Genomic DNA, 21,754 nt, shown 5'->3' on the forward strand with positions numbered 1-21,754 from the left:
AACGTTGCAAACATAATATTTCCACGTCCTCAGTCATAGATTCTGCCCACAATACAACTTCTTTGTCTCCATTCATAGAATGTGTGCAGCCTCAAGCTCCTTTAACCGTTGGTAAATCTGAACGTAAGCGCAAACACTGTCCTACTTACACTCCAAATGATAAACGCCGTCGCCTGTACACCGTTAAGTCTTCTTACAAGACATGCTTCACACCTGACTCTTCTAAGGCAACAAACAAACCATTACCAAATGCAGCTGGTGCACGCCGTGAACGGCGCAAAAAACCCGCTTGCACCTCCATATTAATAAACCCTGACCACGATACACCTTCCAACTCCTCAGTGATTGAATCTGTGGACAGTGAAGATCCTCTACCAGGTCCACGCTTTATATATGTTGGCTTAAAGAAACATTCCAATGCTCCGTTACCACAACCTGTACCTCAACATCCTACAGGTTTTACTAATGATGACAGTACCATAGTAGAACACTCCTGTGGTCCTATGAACTATTTATGTGAACATTGTCAAGCATTACATTTTAATGCTGAGATACCAGCAGATAAAAATTTTACCCTGTGTTGTCACAAGAGTAAAGTGCATGTACCTATACCCCAATATCCCGAGGTCTTTAAACGATTGCTGACAGGGGAGAGTGAGTTCAGTAAGAATCTCATGGAAAATATTCGTAGTATTAACAGCTCATTTGCTTTCGCCTCCATGGGTGCCAATATATCCCCTCCACCTGGACATGGCCCTTACTGTTTCCGTATACATGGACAAATATATCATCGTACTGGAACCCTACATCCCAGTGATGATCAAGTTCCAGCTTATGCCCAACTGTATATTTTGGATACCGCTACCGCGAATGAACAACGTTTAAACTGTGAACAAAATCAAAAATGTCATCCCAATTTGATGAGTATAATTGCTCTTCAGTTAGACAATGTGAATCCCTTTGTTGCTGCCTACAAAATGTTACGAGATGTGGAACATGAAGAACATCTTAAAGCTGAAGCTAATGGCACTCTCATGCCAAATATCATCATGGCCCTTAAACAAGATCGGAATCAAGACCCTCGCCGATATAATAATCCAACTGTCAATGAAGTTGCTGTCGTATTTGAAAATGACAATGGAGAGCCACCATTTAATCGTGATTAGTGTTGAGCGATACCGTCCGATACTTGAAAGTATCGGTATCGGAAAGTATCGGCCGATACCGGCAAAGTATCGGATCCAATCCGATACCGATACCCGATACCAATACAAGTCAATGGGACTCAAGTATCGGACGGTATTCCTGATGGTTCTCAGGGTCTGAAGGAGAGGAAACTCTCCTTCAGGCCCTGGGATCCATATTAATGTGTAAAAGAAAGAATTAAAATAAAAAATATTGCTATACTCACCTCTCCGACGCAGCCTGCACCTTACCGAGGGAAGCGGCAGCGTTCTTTGTTTAAAATTCGCGCTTTTCTTTCCTTACGTGAAGTCCCGGCTTGTGATTGGTCGCATGCCGCCCATGTGGCGGCGACGCAACCAATCACAGCAAGCCGTGACGTAATTTCAGATCATTCAGTATTTTAAAATTACGCTCCGGCTTTGTGATTGGTTGCGTCGCAGTCACATGGTCGACACAACCAATCACAGCAAGCCGTGACGTAATTTCAGGTCCTTAAGGATTTTAAAATTACGTCCCGGCTTTGTGATTGGTTGCGTCGCAGTCACATGGGCGCCGCAACCAATCACAAGCCGTGACGTCACGGGAGGCTGGACACGCGCGCATTTTAAAATGGGCGCGTGTCCAGCCTCCCGTGACGTCCCGGCTTGTGATTGGTTGCGGCGCGGTCAACCAATCACAAGCCGGGAGGCTGGACATGCGCGCATTTTAAAATGGGCGCGTGTCCAGCCTCCCGTGACGTCCCGGCTTGTGATTGGTTGCGGCGCGGTCAACCAATCACAAGCCGGGAGGCTGGACACGCGCGCATTTTAAAAATTTTAAAATGCGCGCGTGTCCAGCCTCCCGTGACATCACGGCTTGTGATTGGTTGCGGCGCCCATGTGACTGCGACGCAACCAATCACAAAGCCGGGACGTAAGTTTAAAATCCTTAAGGACCTGAAATTACGTCACGGCTTGCTGTGATTGGTTGCGTCGCCCATGTGACTGCGACGCAACCAATCACAAAGCCGGAGCGTAATTTTAAAATACTGAATGACCTGAAATTACGTCACGGCTTGCTGTGATTGGTTGCGTCGCCGCCACATGGGCGGCATGCGACCAATCACAAGCCGGGACTTCACGTAAGGAAAGAAAAGCGCAAATTTTAAACAAAGAACGCTGCCACTTCCCTCGGTAAGGTGCAGGCTGCGTCGGAGAGGTGAGTATAGCAATATTTTTTATTTTAATTCTCTCTTTTACACATTTTTACATTAATGTTGTTTCGATACCGATACCCGATACAACAAAAGTATCGGATCTCGGTATCGGAATTCCGATACCCGCAAGTATCGGCCGATACCCGATACTTGCGGTATCGGAATGCTCAACACTAATCGTGATATTTTAATACATTTACAACCGGACCCCAAAAATCCTTTGGCGCCAAGAACACAACAGGTCAGCATTCTACACAGTAATTTAGATGCTTTACTCTATCCTTTATTTTTCCCTTATGGAGACCAGGGCTGGCATGATGGCCTCAAGCAACAAGGGCAAAGTCCACGCAGAGTTACACAACTGCAATATTACTGCTATGTGCTGTCTGTCCGTAATCAGTTTAATCCACTCCTGAATGGTGGCAAACTCACTCAGCAGTACTTAGTGGATGCTTATGTGAAAATCGAGGCAAATCGCCTAAATTATATCCGTCAACACCAAAAGGATTTGAAAGTAGAGGATTATTGTGTACTCCAGGAACATCTCCAGAAAAAATCCATTGAGAAGGGCATCCCCATTGGAAAAACGGTCATTTTACCATCTTCGTTTGAAGGCAGTCCCAGGAATATGCAGCAGCGGCACCAGGATGCCATGGCTATTGTGACTAAATATGGTCGTCCTGATCTATTCATCACCATGACCTGTAATCCGAAATGGAATGAGATTACTGAGAATTTGGAACCTTGGCAGCGTGTGGAACATAGACCTGATTTGGTGGCACGTGTTTTCAAAATAAAACTGGAAGCACTCTTAAAAGACATTAACAACGGATTATTTGGGAAAGTTTGCGCTATGGTTCATGTAATTGAATTTCAAAAACGTGGCCTTCCACACGCTCACATTTTGATTATTCTGGACAGCAACTCCAAATTAAGGACTGAGGAGGACATAGACAATACAGTGTGGGCTGAAATTCCCAATCCTACCCACTACCCTCAGCTCCATAAAATTGTTCTCCAACATATGATTCATGGTCCGTGTGGAGAACACAACCCAAATTCTCCCTATATGGATCTGGGGAAGTGTACAAAAGGTTTCCCTAAAGATTTGCAACCAAGAACCATCATAGCTAAGGACGCCTATCCTACTTATCGCAGACACTTTGGCCCATCTTTTCAACACCATTCTAACATGACTGACAATTCGTGGGTGGTTCCATATAATCCGTTCCTGCTATTAAAATACAAGTGCCATATAAATGTCGAAGTTTGTGGTTCCATTCAGGCTGTGAAATATTTATTTAAATACGTCTACAAAGGACATGATAAAGCCAATCTTGAAATCTGCCAGACTAACATCCAACATGATGAAACACACCAATTCATGGATTCAAGATATGTCAGTGCACCAGAGGCAGCTTGGCGAATATTCTCATATCCAATGCATAAACAATCTCATAGCATCATTCGCCTTGCTATACATCTACCGCATTCTCAGCCACTCTATTTTCATGAGGATGACTCTATTGGAAACATCAAACAAAAGCTCCATCAAAATTCTACACTTATGGCCTACTTCAAGCTTAATCAGAATGACCATCATGCTCATATTTATTTATACCGTGAAATTCCCGAAAACTATGTTTGGAAAGAAGGTTCTTGGGAAGTTAGAAAGCGAGCAGGTGGTTTTGTGATTGGACGAATGTATACTGTCAGTGTGAAAGACCAAGAACGCTACTATTTAAGATTGTTATTGTTACATGTCAAAGGTGCAACCAGTTTTGACAGCATAAAAACTGTACACGGAGTCACACATGAAACCTTCAAAGATGCGGCATTAGCTCTTGGCTTACTATTTGATGATAGTCTGTGGAGAAATACATTACTTGATGCCAGTATTCTCAACATGCCAGCACAGCTACGTGACATGTTTGCCTACATTTGTATTTTTGGTCCTCCAGCTAAACCTCGGGACTTATGGGATGAATTTAAGGAACACTTTGTAGAAGACTACTGCTATGCATACCACTCCGACACTCTGGAGTGTGTCAATTGTGAAGGCTATGCTATGACAGATGTCCAACATGTTCTTAAAGCTCATGGCAAAACTTATACTGATTTTAATTTGCCACGTCCAGTCAAGAAACAACACCTCCTCCCACAGTATGATAAAGATTATGAGTTATCAGCAGCTGCTGAAATGAAAGCTACTCTAAATGAGGACCAACTTTTTGCTTTTGATGCTATCACTCAAGCTTTAGAAGACACTAATTCTACAGCAAAGTGTTTTTTCCTTGATGGTCCTGGTGGCAGCGGAAAAACGTACCTATATCATCTACTCCTACATCAGCTAAGAGGACAAGGAGACATTGTGTCACCTGCTGCCACTACTGGAATTGCCGCCAACTTGCTACAAGGTGGACGAACCATTCATTCTCTTTATGGGATTCCAATTCCTGTGAATGAAACATCTGTTTCCAGGATTAAGAATGATACCGATGCAGCAAAAGATTTGCACAGCACTAAACTTTTTATTATTGATGAGTGCACAATGCTATCCAAATATGCATTGCATGTCATTGATAGAGTTTTACGTGATGTCATGACAACAAATGTAGCTCACAAAGAAAAAACACCGTTTGGAGGTAAAGTGATTGTTTTTGGAGGCGACTTTAGACAATGTCTTCCTGTCATCCCTCATGGGACAAGAACTGATGTTGTAGAGAGCTGTATAAAATATTCACAACACTGGCAACATTTTACTCGCCTGCCACTTATTAACAACATGCGCTCCATTGATCCTCACTACAACAGTTGGTTGCTTCAACTGGGAAATGGTGAACTATCTAATGAACATAACCTTGGAGATGATGTAATTGAAATTCCTCCAGACATGGTATGCACTGGCTCTTTAATAATTGAAATTTTTGGAGATAATCTTTGTATTGATGTGAATGACACCAAAAGCATAAATACAGCTGCATCTCATGCAATTTTATGTCCAAAAAATGAGGACGTTGAGAAAGTCAATTCCCAAGTCATGGATTTATTGATAGGTGACTATACTGAATATATCAGTGATGATTCCATCGATCCTGATGAAGCTGATGACCTCGATCAATACCCACTTGAGTTTTTGAATTCACTAACACCAACTGGAATGCCTTCACATCGGCTGAAACTTAAAATTGGCACCATTGTCATGTTATTACGTAATCTGAACACGAACAAAGGTCTCTGCAATGGTACGCGGCTCATTGTCACTGCCTTACATGCCAATATCATACTGGCTAAAGTAATTAGTGGGTCAGCAGCAGGAAATGTGGTATTCATTCCACGAATTGATTTGTGTCCATCAGAGACTGGATTACCTTTTAAATTAAGACGGAGACAATTTCCCATCAAGCCCGCATTTGCAATGACCATAAATAAATCTCAAGGCCAGACCCTCCATCGAGTTGGTATTTATCTACCAGAACCTGCTTTTGCCCATGGTCAATTGTATGTTGCTTTTTCCAAGGTGAAGCAATGTTGCAATGTGAGGGTTAAAGTGGTTAATACACCACTTCAAGGACAATTATTGGCTGATAGTACTAAAGTGTTCACACGTAATATTATCTACAAAAATATTTTAGTTTAAAGTTACTTTTCTTTTTTTTCATTATTCAGTTTTTCTAATAACATAGACAGCAATAGGCAAATTCTATGTATAGAGATAAGGAAAAAAAAACAAAAACAAAAAAAAATTAGTGTAGCCATAGACATATAGATTTTAAGTACTTATGTAGGAAATACGTATATAACATACGTACTCATTAGCATATAGGGTTAATAACTCTATATCATATCTACATAAATTTAGAAATATGATATATCAATACATATTTTTATAGGTAAGTAGAACACACATTAAGTACAAGATGTAAGATGTGTATCATTCAAATGCCTGTATTTGGTGATAGGAACCTGTATTTGAAGCTCCAGCAGTATAGCTGCTGAGAGATTTCATTTTGTTTTTAAAAAGGGTGAGGTTTTTGTGAACAGGTAAGAGACGGGTGGGATGGCTGTTCACACACATCTCTATCTCCAGGTGTGTTCTGTACATAGAAATAGATATATAGATAGGTACATATTTAGATAGATAGGGAAAGAATAGAGATTTTGCTTTCACATCAACATTTTTCTGCTATTTGGAGAATTTATGGTGGAAAAAAGGCTATTTCTGCACTTCCTGCCTAAGGGCTGACCCACGCCACTCTTGCTGTAAGTTGCATGCAATGTATACGGAATTTGTACTTCACTTGCGGCAGGTGCGGCACATGTGGTTTCTGCAGTTTTTGCCACAAAATCTCCACTTACCAGTGTTTTTGTTCTGGCTGCATTTAATGCAATTGTCGAAGCCGCGTTTGACGCATTTACTGCAAGTTAACTCCAAGCTTCATCTACATTGCATGGCACTTGCTGAAAGTGTGTTTTAGGTCAGTTCTTTGGTGCCAAGTGTGGAAGTTGTATTGTTTTTAACATTACTTCTGCAAATATCAGAAACATGCAGATGTGAAAGAGGTTTGAGTATTAAGAAATAGGAATCAGTTAGTTAGGACCCATCAGTTCAAAGGCTACCGTGACGTGGTTGATGGGCATGCTTATATTAGCCCATCGGTGTACTATGAACGTTGACTTCTTAAATTTTACACTTCTGTAAAAATAAACACAAAAAATTTGGATACACAAAAAGGCTTTTATTTCTGTTGTACTTATTAGAATTATTTAAAATGAAGGCTTAGCTAAGCCCAAGAGATGATTAAAAACGTTTCATACCAACCCATCAGATGTAAAATTACTGTGAAAATACCTGATGGGCACACAAGTATGCGCCAGTATGGGTACTAAGAGCTTTTCCACATAATAATGAGATATTTTAAAATGTCATAGAACATACCAATATACATAGTTATTGATACACATTATTTATTATTTACATTATTGTTCTTAAGCAAAGAACCGTTGTTGTGGCATTTGCCACAACACGCAAAGTTGTTGTCTGATGTCTTTCATTCCTCCCCTCATAAGCATGTTCATGGATCCTGTGTAACTGTACCTTAAATAACAAGAATTGTCAAGAGCTGGTGAGTGCAGCCATTTTTTGTTCTTTCTTACTATTATTTATTAATTGTATTATTCTTACATTTGAATAAATAAAGTATATATGGATTCTAGACTCCCGATTCTTTAGAATCGGGCTGCCATCTAGTATATATATATTTTCCTAAAATAGAAAGGAAATGTGTCATCTTTAATTTTAGTTTTTTAGAGATCATTTCATCTTCAACTTGCTTAACTGTTCACAATCACAGCAATTTTGACCAGGGGTGCCCAAAATTGTACATGACACTGTAGACCACTGGGAGAGCCATTGCTCCCCTCCCCAAAATGAAGATAGGACTCAATTTTCTTTTTTTGTCCTTTAAACTTTTTTTAGTGTATCAGCAAATGCATTGAAGATCCAGTTTATTATGCTTATTCCCATTTTATCAAGTTATAAACTATTCACAAGATTGGTATGACTTGATCACCGAGGGTCCATTCCCTGAAACTCCCCAATCCTGAAAGCAGCTTTGAAACTTCTTGTTAAATGAAGCATGGCTGGCGATACTTTCTACCACTCTATTCATTGTGTATGGCATTGTTCAACATAGCTGAGAACAGTGCTAAAGTTAACAGGGAAATGTTACCTGAAACCCACTACCAGACAAAGCCTTTACAGCAAGACACATGTTGCGGTAGAGGTTAACTTAGTAGAAGACATGATTTCTTTCCTAAACTAATGTTACTTTCCCAGTCAGGAGCATCACAACAGTACTAACATAGGAGCTCATAGGTGGTGCGTTAGTTAGGGTTTTGTTTCCATTAGTCCATGTGTTTTCATCTACATAAATTGTATCTGGGGCCATTTCCTGCCATGTGTGGGCTATTTCACTTATTGCATTACTATGTACCTATTGTAGCCTACTTTAAAATAACACACAGATGACTGGTGGGACACATAGTAAAGAATACAGAGGAGCTGTCCTGTGTCAGTGAGTATTGTTTTGGGCCTATGAGCACACATTCATAAAATGCAATGGAGAATTACCTAATGGGACTAAAAGATTCTGTTAAAAGAACATTTTAAAATATTATATATATATATATATATATATATATATATATATATATATATACATACAATACTCAAAATAAAGGGAACACTAAAATCTCACATCCTAGATATCACTGAATGAAATATTCTAGTTATAAATCTTTATTCATTACATAATGGAATGGGTTGAGAACAATAAAACCTAAAAATGATCAAAGTAAATCACAACTAATATCCCACGGAGGTCTGGAGTTGGAATGATGCTCAAAATCAAAGTGGAAAATGAAGTTACAGGCTGATCCAAGTTCAGTGGAAATGCCTCAAGACAAGGAAATGATGCTCAGTAGTGTGTGTGGTTTCCACGTGCCTGTATGACCTACCTACAACACCTGGGCATGCTCCTGATGAGGCGGCAGATGGTACCCTGAGGGATCTCCTCCCAGACCTGGACTAAAGTATCCGCCAACTCCTGGACAGTCTGTTGTGCAATGTGACATTGGTGGATAGTGTGAGACATGATGTCCCAGATGTGTTCAATTGGATTCAGGTTCTGGGGAATGGGCGGGCCAGTCTATAGCTTCAATGCCTTCATCTTGCAGGAACTGCTGACACACTCCAGCCACATTAAGTCTGGCATTGTCCTGCATTAGGAGGAACCCAGGGCCAACCGCACCAGCATATGGTCTCACAAGGGGTCTGAGGATCTCATCTTGGCTCCTAATGGCAGTCAGGCTACCTCTGGTGAGCACATGGAGGGCTGTGCAGCCCTCCAAAGAAATGCCACCCCACACCAATACTGACCCACTGCTAAACTGGTCATGCTGAAGGATGTTGCAGGCAGCAGATTGCTCTCCATGGTATCTCCAGACTCTGTCACGTCTGTCACATGTGCTCAGTGTGAACCTGCTTTCAACTGTGAAGAGCACAGGGCACCAGTGGCGAATTTGCCAATCCAGGTGTTCTGTGGCAAATGCCAAGCATCCTGCACAGTGTTGGGCTGTGAGAACAACCCCCATCTGTGGACGTCGGGCACTCAGACCATCCTCATGGAGTCGGCTTCTAACCATTTGTGCAGACACATGCACATTTGTGGCTTGCTGGAGGTCATTTTGCAGGGCTCTGGCAGTGCTCCCCTTGTTCCTCCTTGCACAAAGGCTGAGGTAGCAGTCCTGCTGCTGGACTGTTGCCCTCCTACGGCCCCTTCCATATCTCCTGGTGTACTGGCCTGTTTCCTGGTAGCGCCTCCAGCCTCTGGACACTACGCTGACAGGCACAGCAAACCTTCTTGCCACAGCTGGCAATGATGTGCCATCCTGGATGAGCTGCACTACCTGAGCCACTTGTGTGGGTTGTAGACTCTGTCTCATGCTATCACGAGTCTGAAAGCACAACCAACATTCAAAAATGACCAAAACATCAGCCAGAAAGCAATGGTACCGAGATGTGGTCTGTGGTCCCCACCTGCAGAATCACTCCTTTATTGAGTGTGTCTTGATAATTGCTGATAATTTCCATCTGTTGTCTATTCCATTTGCATATGAAATTGATTGTCAAACAATGTTGCTTCCTAGGTGGACAGTTTGATTTCAAAGAAGTTTGATTTACTTGGAGTTATATTCTGTTATATAATTGTTCCCTTTATTTTTTGAGCAGTGTATATATATACAGTACATACTGTATATTTAACACATAGACAAGATATTCTAAGATCAGAGATGATAGGAAGAGGCCCTGAGCTGACTTAATAAGTGGCATTCTCCTTTCGTACTAGGCCATGAACATGGACAATAACACTTTTCAGCTAAATTGTAAAATAAATGTAAAATTGACATTTCGAAGCTCATAAATTCTTAATTTACAAATGCAAATTGCCTCTTCACAAGGAGAAACCTTACCTCTTAGGCCGGCGTCACACATGCGAGTTTTACGGACGTAAGAGCGCAGAAACTACGTCCGTAAAACTCGCATAACATACAGCACAATTATTCTCAATAGGGCTGCTCCTATCAGCCTTTCTACGGCCGTACAAAATCGCAGCATGCTGCGTTTGTCAGCGTATTGCGCAAAAAAAATCGCCAATGAAAGTCTATGGGGGCGAGAAAAATACGGATTCCACATGGACCAGCAGTGTGACTTGCGAGAAATACGCAGCGGTGTTAGTGAAAAGTCGGTAATTCAATTGCCGGCTTTTCATTTCTCCTGCACAAACCCGACAGGATATGAGACATGGTTTACATACAGTAAACCATCTCATATCCGCATTTTTTTTGCATATTCCACACTACTGTTAGTAGTGTGTATGTGCAAAATTTCAGCGCTGTAGCTGCTAAAATAAAGGGTTAAATGGCGGAAAAAATTGGCGTGGGCTCCCGCGCAATTTTCTCCGCCAGAATGGTAAAGCCAGTGACTGAGGGCAGATATTAATAGCCAGAAGAGGGTACATGGTTATTGCCCCCCCCCGGGCTACAAACATCTGCCCCCAGCCACCCCAGAAAAGGCACATCTGGAAGATGCGCCTATTCTGGCACTTGGCCACTCTCTTCCCACTCCCGTGTAGCGGTGGGATATGGGGTAATGAAGGGTTAATGCCACCTTGCTATTGTAAGGTGACATTAAGCCAGGTTAATAATGGAGAGGCGTCAATTATGACACCTATCCATTATTAATCCAATTGTTTGAAAGGGTTAAAAAACACACATACATGATTTAAAAGTATTTTAATGAAATAAACACAGCGGTTGTTTTAATAATTTATTGCTCTCTCAATCCATTTGCAGCCCCTCGCTTGGCAAAATAATAAACGCACAAGATACATACCCTCAGATGACCTATCACGTCCAACGAGGTAATCCATCTGAAGGGGTTAACTAATATTACAGGCACGAGCTGCGATAAACCACTCGCTCGTGCCTGTAATCCCACGGGTGCTGAAAGGAAAGCTGGATCTGTACTTACATTGAGTCGCGGTGATGCGCCCCTGCTGGATGTTCTCATGAACTGCAGCCTGGGAATTTTTTCCCACGCTCCAGGTCATATGAGGACATCCACCAGGGGGCGCATCACCGCGACTGAAGGAAATGTAGGTCATTGAAGGTACATTTCCTTCATTCGCCAGGGCTTACAGACACAGAGCACAGCTGCATTTGCAGGGCTCCTGCCTGTAAAATAATTAACCCCTTCAGATGGATTACCTCGTGGGACGTGACGGTTCAGCTGAGGGTATGTATCTTGTGCGTTTATTATTTTGCCAAGCGAGGGCCTGCAAATGGATTGAGAGAGCAATAAATTATTAAAACAACCGTTGTGTTTATTTCATTAAAATACTTTTAAATCATGTGTGTGTGTGTTTTTTAACCCTTTCAAACAATTGGATTAATAATGGATAGGTGTCATAATTGACGCCTCTCCATTATTAATCTGGCTTAATGTCACCTTACAATAGCAAGGTGGCATTAACCCTTCATTACCCCATATCCCACCGCTACAGGGAGTGGGAAGAGAGTGGCCAAGTGCCAGAATAGGCGCATCTTCCAGATGTGCCTTTTCTGGGGTGGCTGGGGGCAGATGTTTGTAGCCGGGGGGGGGGGGCAATAACCATGGACCCTCTCCTGGCTATTAATATCTGCCCTCAGTCACTGGCTTTACCATTCTAGTGGAGAAAATTGCGCGGGAGCCCACGCCAATTTTTTCCGCCATTTAACCCTTTATTTTAGCAGCTACAGCGCTGAAATTTTGCACATACACACTACTAACATTAGTAGTGTGGAATATGCAAAAAAAATGGGGATATGAGATGGTTTACTATATGTAAACCATGTCTCATATCCTGTCGGGTTTGTGCAGGAGAAATGAAAAGCTGGCAATTGAATTACCGGCTGTTGACAGATATCGCGCTGAATGAAATCTAAATACAGAATATATATATATATGTATCTCAATGACATATATATATACACTCACCGGCCACTTTATTAGGTACACCTGTCCAACTTCTTGTTAACACTTAATTTCTAATCAGCCAATCACATGGCGGCAACTCAGTGCATTTAGGCATGTAGACATGGTCAAGACAATCTCCTGCAGTTCAAACCGAGCATCAGTATGGGGAAGAAAGGTGATTTGAGTGCCTTTGAACGTGGCATGGTTGTTGGTGCCAGAAGGGCTGGTCTGAGTATTTCAGAAACTGCTGATCTACTGGGATTTTCACGCACAACCATCTCTAGGGTTTACAGAGAATGGTCCGAAAAAGAAAAAAAATCCAGTGAGCGGCAGTTCTGTGGGCGGAAATGCCTTGTTGATGCCAGAGGTCAGAGGAGAATGGGCAGACTGGTTCGAGCTAATAGAAAGGCAACAGTGACTCAAATCGCCACCCGTTACAACCAAGGTAGGCCTAAGAGCATCTCTGAACGCACAGTGCGTCGAACTTTGAGGCAGATGGGCTACAGCAGCAGAAGACCACACCGGGTACCACTCCTTTCAGCTAAGAACAGGAAACTGAGGCTACAATTTGTACAAGCTCATTGAAATTGGACAGTAGAAGATTGGAAAAACGTTGCTTGGTCTGATGAGTCTCGATTTCTGCTGCGACATTCGGATGGTAGGGTCAGAATTTGGCGTAAACAACATGAAAGCATGGATCCATCCTGCCTTGTATGGAGCATCTTTGGGATGTGCAGCCGACAAATCTGCGGCAACTGTGTGATGCCATCATGTCAATATGGACCAAAATCTCTGAGGAATGCTTCCAGCACCTTGTTGAATCTATGCCATGAAGAATTGAGGCAGTTCTGAAGGCAAAAGGGGGTCCAACCCGTTACTAGCATGGTGTACCTAATAAAGTGGCCGGTGAGTGTATATATATATATATATATATATATACTGTATATATATTTTCCTGAACATTTGAGCACATAAATCCATTAGATGTCGGTTTTGCAAGCCTGCGCGAAAATCTCGCAGTACGGATGCCATACGGATTACATACGGAGGATGCCATGCGCAAAATACGCTGACACACCCTGACTACGGATCAATATTTTGGGAACATTTCTCCGTATTACGGCCGTAGTACGGACGTATAATACGTGGCGTATTGTCTTACGCCAAGTGTGACGCCGGCCTTAGACCTAGTTTACAAATGTGAATTTACAACCGTCCAAGATACTTGATTCTAAATTGTAATTTGTTCTCTAAACTCATTATGTAATATCACTTTCTTTTCTTAGCTATACCTTGTCTATTTCATCAGCTGTCATACTATCACAAATACTGTATGTAATAAATGAAGAAAAACTTTCCATTAACTTTGTAATTTATCCTAAAAAATTACACTGAAGTAGTATTAAACACACTTATTTTTACAAGCCATAACTCAGTGCTATATATCCTGTTCCAGAGTGTTAGGTAGGCTTTTTTTTATTTGATACAATGATTCACGTTGGTGACAAAATATCCTGTTTCCTAATATCCTGGCAAAGGCATCAGCAGGGTTAGGTGTAAGAACGTAAGCTTTTTTTATTTTAATTGTTGGTATTTTAGGAGTAAACATACTTTAAGACATTGGCCCCAACCCTTTATTTGCATTTTTTTTAAATCACTTTCCTTTTTTGTCTTGTGTTATTAGTTGCCCATTTTGGAGCCAAATTCCTCAAAGATTTGACAGAAAGTCGAAAATGGTGTCTCATGTTTTGCAAAATGGCAAATACATTTTTGCCAAAATACTGGTGTACTCAAAAATACACCAGGGGGGGAACTGGACTATAGTTGCAAGAAGTTTTGCGACTTTTTAAAAAGTCACAATATATGAATCAGGAAAAAATACCTGGAATCACTAAACTCTGCCCACAAAGCAGAAAACAAAAAAGACAGGAGAGCACATATAAAATAGACTTAACAAAAATCCCAAATAGTTTGAGTATTGAGTTCAAACTATAAAAAGGTGCAAAACACATAAAACTAAAAAAAAACCCCAAAAAACGCAAAGGCTATGTTGAATTGGGGCATATTTGAATGCAGATACAGTAGCTGATGAAAGAAGAAAATGTTTCAAATAGATAACTAAAAACATCTTTTTAAGCAATTAAAAAATTTAGCTATACATCCTGTGGGTGCATAAGGACACTGTTGTAAAATAAGAAAATAATTTACTTAGCATGTGATTTCTTTTTTCCACTGATTCCTCTGATACAACTGTATATCAAATGTATTTCTGTTTTGAAATCATATTCATATTTCTAGATAGGAGAGGATTATAACAAAAATAATAATAACTTAATTAATATAGTACCATCATATTCCATTGCACTTTACAGTTCAGAGAGTACATGTATGAGTACAATCAGACATTGCAGACACATAGTTCATCCATTCAAATAATAGAGTGAAGTTGAAGTGAGTTCCCTTCTCGAAAGCTTACAATCTATAATGAAATAGATTTGACTCAAAAGCTAAAAAGTGCTTGTATTGTATGGTCCAGCCATTATATTAATAATGAGCAAGGGTATTCATGTAAATCTGTGTGAATTGGGTTCCAGGAATCATCTATATATTCACAGATATGAAGTCCTACTGTGTGCATGTGGTGTGGGGAAACAGGATAAAGAATGGACTAAAGGTACCTTCACACGAAGCGACTCTGCAGCGATAGCGACAATGATGCCGATCGCTGCAGCGTCGCTGTTTGATCGCTGGGGAACTGTCACACAGACCGCTCTCCAGCGACCAACGATGCCGAGGTCCCCGGGTAACCAGGGTAAACATCGGGTTGCTAAGCGCAGGGCCGCGCTTAGTAACCCGATGTTTACCCTGGTTACCAGCGTAAAAGTAAAAAAAACAAACAGTACATGCTCACCTGCGCGTCCCCCAGCGTCTGCTTCCTGACACTGACTGAGCTCCGGCCCTAACAGCAGAGCGGTGACGTCACCGCTGTGCTTTCACTTTCACTTTAGGGCCAGCGCTCAGTAAGTGTCAGGAAGCAGATGCTGGGGGACGCGCAGGTGAGTATGTACTGTTTGTTTTTTTTACTTTTACGCTGGTAACCAGGGTAAACATCGGGTTACTAAGCGCGGCCCTGCGCTTAGTAACCCGATATTTACCCTGGTTACCAGTGTAAAACATCGCTGGTATCGTTGCTTTTGCTTTCAAACACAACGATACACGGCGATCGGACGACCAAATAAAGTTCTGGACTTTATTCAGTGACCAGCGACATCACAGCAGGATCCTGATCGCTGCTGCGTGTCAAACTAAACGATATCGCTAGCGAGGACGCTGCAACGTCACGGATCGCTAGCGATATCGATACAAAGTCGTTTCGTGTGAAGGTACCTTAAGAGTAAAAATGTAGGAACAAATAACTGAGCGAAGTTAGATTTTAGAGGTGATGTGATAGGCTTGCCTAAAAAATGTCTTATTAGGGAATGCTTAAAACTATGGACACGCTTAATTACGGTACTTAAATGGTATGTGATAGTGTATTTCAGAGATCTTGTGCAGCACAAGGAATGTCTTGAACACAGGAGTGAAAGATTGCTAGTCTTAAATCATTAGCAAAACAGAGAGCATGAGTAGGGTGGTAGACAGATGAGGGACGTGCAGCATACTGGTGAGTTTTGTGGATGAGAGGTCATATTAGTAGTTGATGACTTTTTGTGCTATTCTGAAGTGGATAAGCAACCGCTGCAATGACTGACACAGAGTGGAGGCATCAGTGTAATAGCTGGAAAGAAACTGACATCTGCATTTCAAGGTAAATTGAAACTGGGAAAGTTTATTAGTTAAACCAATTAGTAGTGAGCTGCAAAAGTATAAGAAGGACCCCCCAGAACATGCTTCAGCAGCTCTATGAACCAACCTTTCCTGCCCAGGTTGGTTTCTCTAATGGGATCAGTAAAATCCAGAGAATCAATGTCTTTTGTTCTCTACCTTGGTTTCCAGCCAGACCATTCACATTATAGGCCACAGACCAATTTCAACTAGTATCCTAAATAGCATCTTAATTCATTAATGATGTATTGAATTCTTTAATATAATTCATTACATCATTACTACTATTATTTTGCAGACAGTCAAAGATTGCTGTGTTGCCTATCATATCCTAGCTATAACCCTGGTGATCAAAATTTATATAATTAGTCTATCCTCTGTTCTCTGGGATTACCTCCTCTTAGGAGAACATAAGTCCTCTGATTGTTACAGTTTAGAGTAGGAAAAATGTGGCCACGTATGTTTGCTGAGATCTTCACTGAAGTCTAAGAAAGTAACTGGCTCGGTTGTCACTGAATCTCCCAAAGACCCCAGAGGAAAGGACCAATGATATACAAAACCATCTTTTCTCTACGTGACTGTGGTAAGTGGTCAGATGGAGTGGCACACTCCACCAATCTTTATCTACATTTTTTGCAATAATCTTATTCCAACTAATCATTTACTGAATTACAGGACTATCAAGGTAGACATATTCAATTATGAGTTGAGATTCTTGAACTGAGGTTAAAGTATTCTCATTATTCCAATCATTCATTAGCGCATGCTCTTAAGGCTCATAATGTCCTCCATGGGAATAGTTTTCCCAGCCATAATGAGTGATAATTAAATGGAATATCTTATTAGCCTCTATAATTTATATAATCTGTCCTCATTTACCTATTGCTAGTACTTTCATGTGTTGCACAGCTAAACTACATTCAATTTCTATGTATAACTCCCTTGCTGCTTTACATAGTATTTTTGCATTCCATGATTTTTCATCAACGTGTTACTGGCTTTATTGTTTGGGACTATTGTGTTATTATCATGTGCTATACTTTGAAAAAAAAAATCACACAATATGACAGGTTTTACCACCAATCACAATCAATTAATTTATTTACTTTTTTTCTATTTTAGATTGTCCTATTTGATTTATGACAAGATCATTCGGGGGAATACATTCCTGCGCTTTGCATTTTTTCCACTTGACTAAGGTATATTATGAGAATCACATGCAATCAACTGACTCAGCTTTGTATTTGTTCTAGGCAACTTCCTTCTATACAATTTATGCAATAATAATAATAATGCGTGTTGGCTGTAGGGTAGGGCTGGCATCTTCATGAGTCATTCCATTATATAACTTTTATGACCTTTTCTAAAAGAGTTCTTATGGCCTATACACAAATAGTGCTGACTATTTGTATGAAGAACCAACACACGTGCACACACATATATATATATGTATATATATATATATATATATATATATATATATATATATATATATATATATATATATATATATATATATATATATATATACACACACACATATAAAGAAGACTTCATGAAAATGCAGAAAAATCTTTAAAATGAGAAGGTGTGTCCAAACTTTTGGTCTGTACTGTATACTGCATATACATATAAGCAGATATAGATAACAATGCACAGAGAGTGAAAACCAAATCACCTGTGCCTATATAAGGAACCTATTCCCAGTGCAAAAATACATACAGCCTACAAGAAACGCACCAAAGGGATCCAAATAATAAAACCATACATTTTATTGGAAATATATTGTAAAATACTAAATACAAACAACAGGATTGAATGATGGAGACAACTACTAGGTGGAACCACGAGTCAAAGGCAATCTGACATAACGGTTATATTAGCACCTTACCAAAATAAGTACTAGTGTACCTGAACATATCAAATGCTGAGCTGACCAAACAATGTGCGCACAAATGAACTGGTAAAAAATATCCAGTAGTAAGTATATAAAGAACAGAGGAGGGAGTTGAAGCCATATAAACCGGTGTATTTACCTTAAGACAAGCGGTGCCACTGCCCCATCGTGTATATACATATATGTTGAAAGGTATCAGCTCTCTGATCGTTCCTGGTACACACACAGAGGTCCGATTTCTTCAGTTCAAATAAAAAGGCAGTTTATTAAGTATCCATAAACAGGTCAGGATTACAAAACCAAGCAGCCATTTCTGAAGCAAAGCGACAACATACAGTTAAACCTTACAGTAGTGCGGATTTGCCTAATGTTAGTGTCCAGATCTTTAGTCCTTAGCAAAGATAGACAACACTGGAAGTCTGCACACCTCCACTCACTGACCTAAATGAGTCTGGTGAACTGCCTTTTACAGTCCGTTCCAAGACCTGGAACTGGAGGTAAATGAGCCACAGATCCCACCCAGCTCTTTCAGCTGCAGGTAAAACTTGGACCCTTGAATCCGGGCCCATAGAACAAAAATCTTTCAGCACTATATGCAATGGAGCCTGCTTTTCCAGGTCCTACATCACCGAAGCTTGGCACCTTGAGTTCACATACTGCTCGTCCAGGACCTACCCATGTCATGGGTGTGTCAGAGGCTGCAGACCGTCGCTCTGCATCTGACTGCAGAAGGTCTCAGCAGTTTGCTTTCCAGACTTCTTCCTGGGCTTTATGACTTTAGGACCCAGTGGCAGCCTGTCCTAGCCCTAGTTGACACACCTGTACCAGGGTGTATATAACTCCCAACTTGCTGCTGGAAGGAGCGGTTGATACTTCTATTTCCAGTTCCCTGTTGCAGCTTGGAGCTATAGCAGTCTGCTATCTTCCTCTCTGGTGTTTGGTGGATGTCCTTGTTTCTCTCTGAGCCTATTCAAGCTAAGTGTTCCCCCTTGTTTGTGTATCCCATCTGTCTTTAGTGGTAGTGGGGATTGACTAGCTCACATCCTGTCCTTCCCGATGCAGAGCTTATCGCCAGAGTCAGGCAGGGATTAGGTATCCTGCTCGGCGATAGGAGCGGAACAAATATACAGTGGGCACGGAAAGTATTTAGACCCCTTTAAATTTTTCACTATTTGTTTCATTGCAGCCAATTGGTAAATTCAAAAAAGTTCATTTTTTTCTCATTAATGTACACTCTGCACACCATCTTGACTGAAAAAAACAGAAATGTAGAAATTTTTGGAAATTTATTGATAGAGAAAAACTGAAATATCACATGGTCATAAGTATTCAAACCCTTTGACCAGACACTCATATTTAACACATTTACCCCCAAGGGTGGTTTGCATGTTAATGACCAGGTCATTTTTTGCAATTCTGACCACTGTCCCTTTATGAAGCTATAACTCTGGAACGCTTCAATGGATCCCAGTGATTCGGACCCTGTTTTCTCATGACATATCGTACCTCATGACAGTTGTAAAATTTATTTGATATTACCTACGTTTTTGTGAAAAAAACGGAAATTTGGCGAAAATGTTGAAAGTTTTGCAATTTTCCAACTTTTAATTTTCATGCCCTTAAATCACACAGATATGTTACACAAAATACTTAATAAGTAACATTTCCCACATGTCTACTTTACATCAGCACAATTTTGGAACCAACTTTTTTTTGTTAGGGAGTTATAAGGGTTAAAAGTTGACTAGTGATTTCTCATTTTTACAACACCATTTTTTTTTAGGCACAACATCATATTTTAAGTCACTTTGAGGGGTCTATATGATAGAAAATACCCAAAAGTGACCCCATTCTAAAAACTGAACCCTCAAGGTGCGCAAAACCACATTCAATAAGTTTATTAACCCTTCTGGTGCTTCACAGGAATTTTTGGAATGTTTAAAAAAAAATGAACATTTAACTTTTTTCACCAAAAAATTATTTCAGATCCAAATTTTTTTGTTTTCCCAAGGGTAACAGGAGAACTTGAACCACAAAAGTTATTGTGCAATTTGTCCTGAGTACGCTGATTCCCCATATGTGGGGGAACTACTGTTTAGGTGCATGGCAGAGTTTAGAAGTGAAGGAAGCACCTTGATCTATCAGTGGACATTTGAAATATGTAACTTTTATATCTCTATCACTAATTGTGATCAAGTTATGCCCTACAATTGAGTTTTTAAATGAACAAAAGAGCACGTTTCCACAACTGCATTCAGCCAGCTTACGGCCATAAACTACTCAGTGGAGGCTGCTAGCACACTAGTATCATGTTGCACAGAGTGTGTAGTGAGAAGGAGCTGAGAGAGGGGTCAAAAAGCCCACAGCGTGTGTCTGTAAAACCATGGAACCTTCTTGAAGTATACTCAGAATATGACATATTTATATTATCGTGACAGCCGCCTCAGCTGCATGATTTATGGCTGCTAGATAGGCTGAATACATGTGGGGATTCCCACAAACACGCAACCCCCACATGTATTCAGCCTATCTAGCAGTCACAAATCATGCAGCTGCGGCAATGAAAACTAAATTTCTGAGCACGCCAAAATACTCAGAGGACACTCGAGAATGCTCAGGGAAACCCAAGTAACGAGTATACTCGCTCATCACTATTTACAAGTATCGCTAACAAGGATTCGAATTTACCCATTACTGTAGCACCTTTTCTGGATAAATTCAACTCAGTAATTTATAAAGTAATAATATTAAAATATTCAATATTACTATATTTCAAACAGCATTTCCTGGACTAAATCTCTTTCAAGTCACAAAATCAGAAAATTAAAAGAATTTCAAGACATTCACTATAGGAACTTGAACTTCCATGCTATTTTTTAATAGCAAACCTTCTTATAGGTATCTCTACCATACATTGGCCCTAAATTTAATTGAAATATTTCATAGAAATTTTCCTTCATAGTTGTTTTGTATTGGTCTTAGTATTGTTTTTCTTTGATTTTCATTATTTGGTTTTCCGGTGCTAAGTAGGCCTCACAAGATCAAGAAGGGAGATGTTTTTCATTAATGTGCTTCTCACTCCAAGTGATGGCATTGCACCTCACATAACTACCGTATTTTTCAGACTATAAGACGCACTGGACTATAAGACGCACCCAGGTTTTAGATGTGGAAAATAGGGAAAAAATATTTGAACCAAAAAAATGTGGTAAAATATTTAATAACATAAATAACATACTATTATATGTGGTGCTATTCTATATAATAGTATGTTATTATGTTGGTAGCTGTGGGTAGAAGATGGTGCTGCGGGACCAGTGTGGCGTCTGTAAAGTACTATATGAAGATGCTGGAGGGTGAGTATAAGAATGGGGGCACAGGTCTTATATTGAAAGCACCACTCCAGCACTGAAAAATAACACTGGAGTGCTGCTTTAAGAACCCATGGGACAACTATAACTCCCAGCATGTCCTGCAGATCCTATGGCATGCTGGGAGTTTTAGTTCACCACAGGAGTGGCAGAGTGCTTTATTGTGTGTTGTAAAGACTAACCTTTTAATTGTGGCAGCCAGC

This window comes from Ranitomeya variabilis, chromosome 1 (genome assembly GCF_051348905.1).
Source record: "Ranitomeya variabilis isolate aRanVar5 chromosome 1, aRanVar5.hap1, whole genome shotgun sequence".
In the NCBI taxonomy this organism is placed as follows: Eukaryota; Metazoa; Chordata; class Amphibia; order Anura; family Dendrobatidae; genus Ranitomeya; species Ranitomeya variabilis.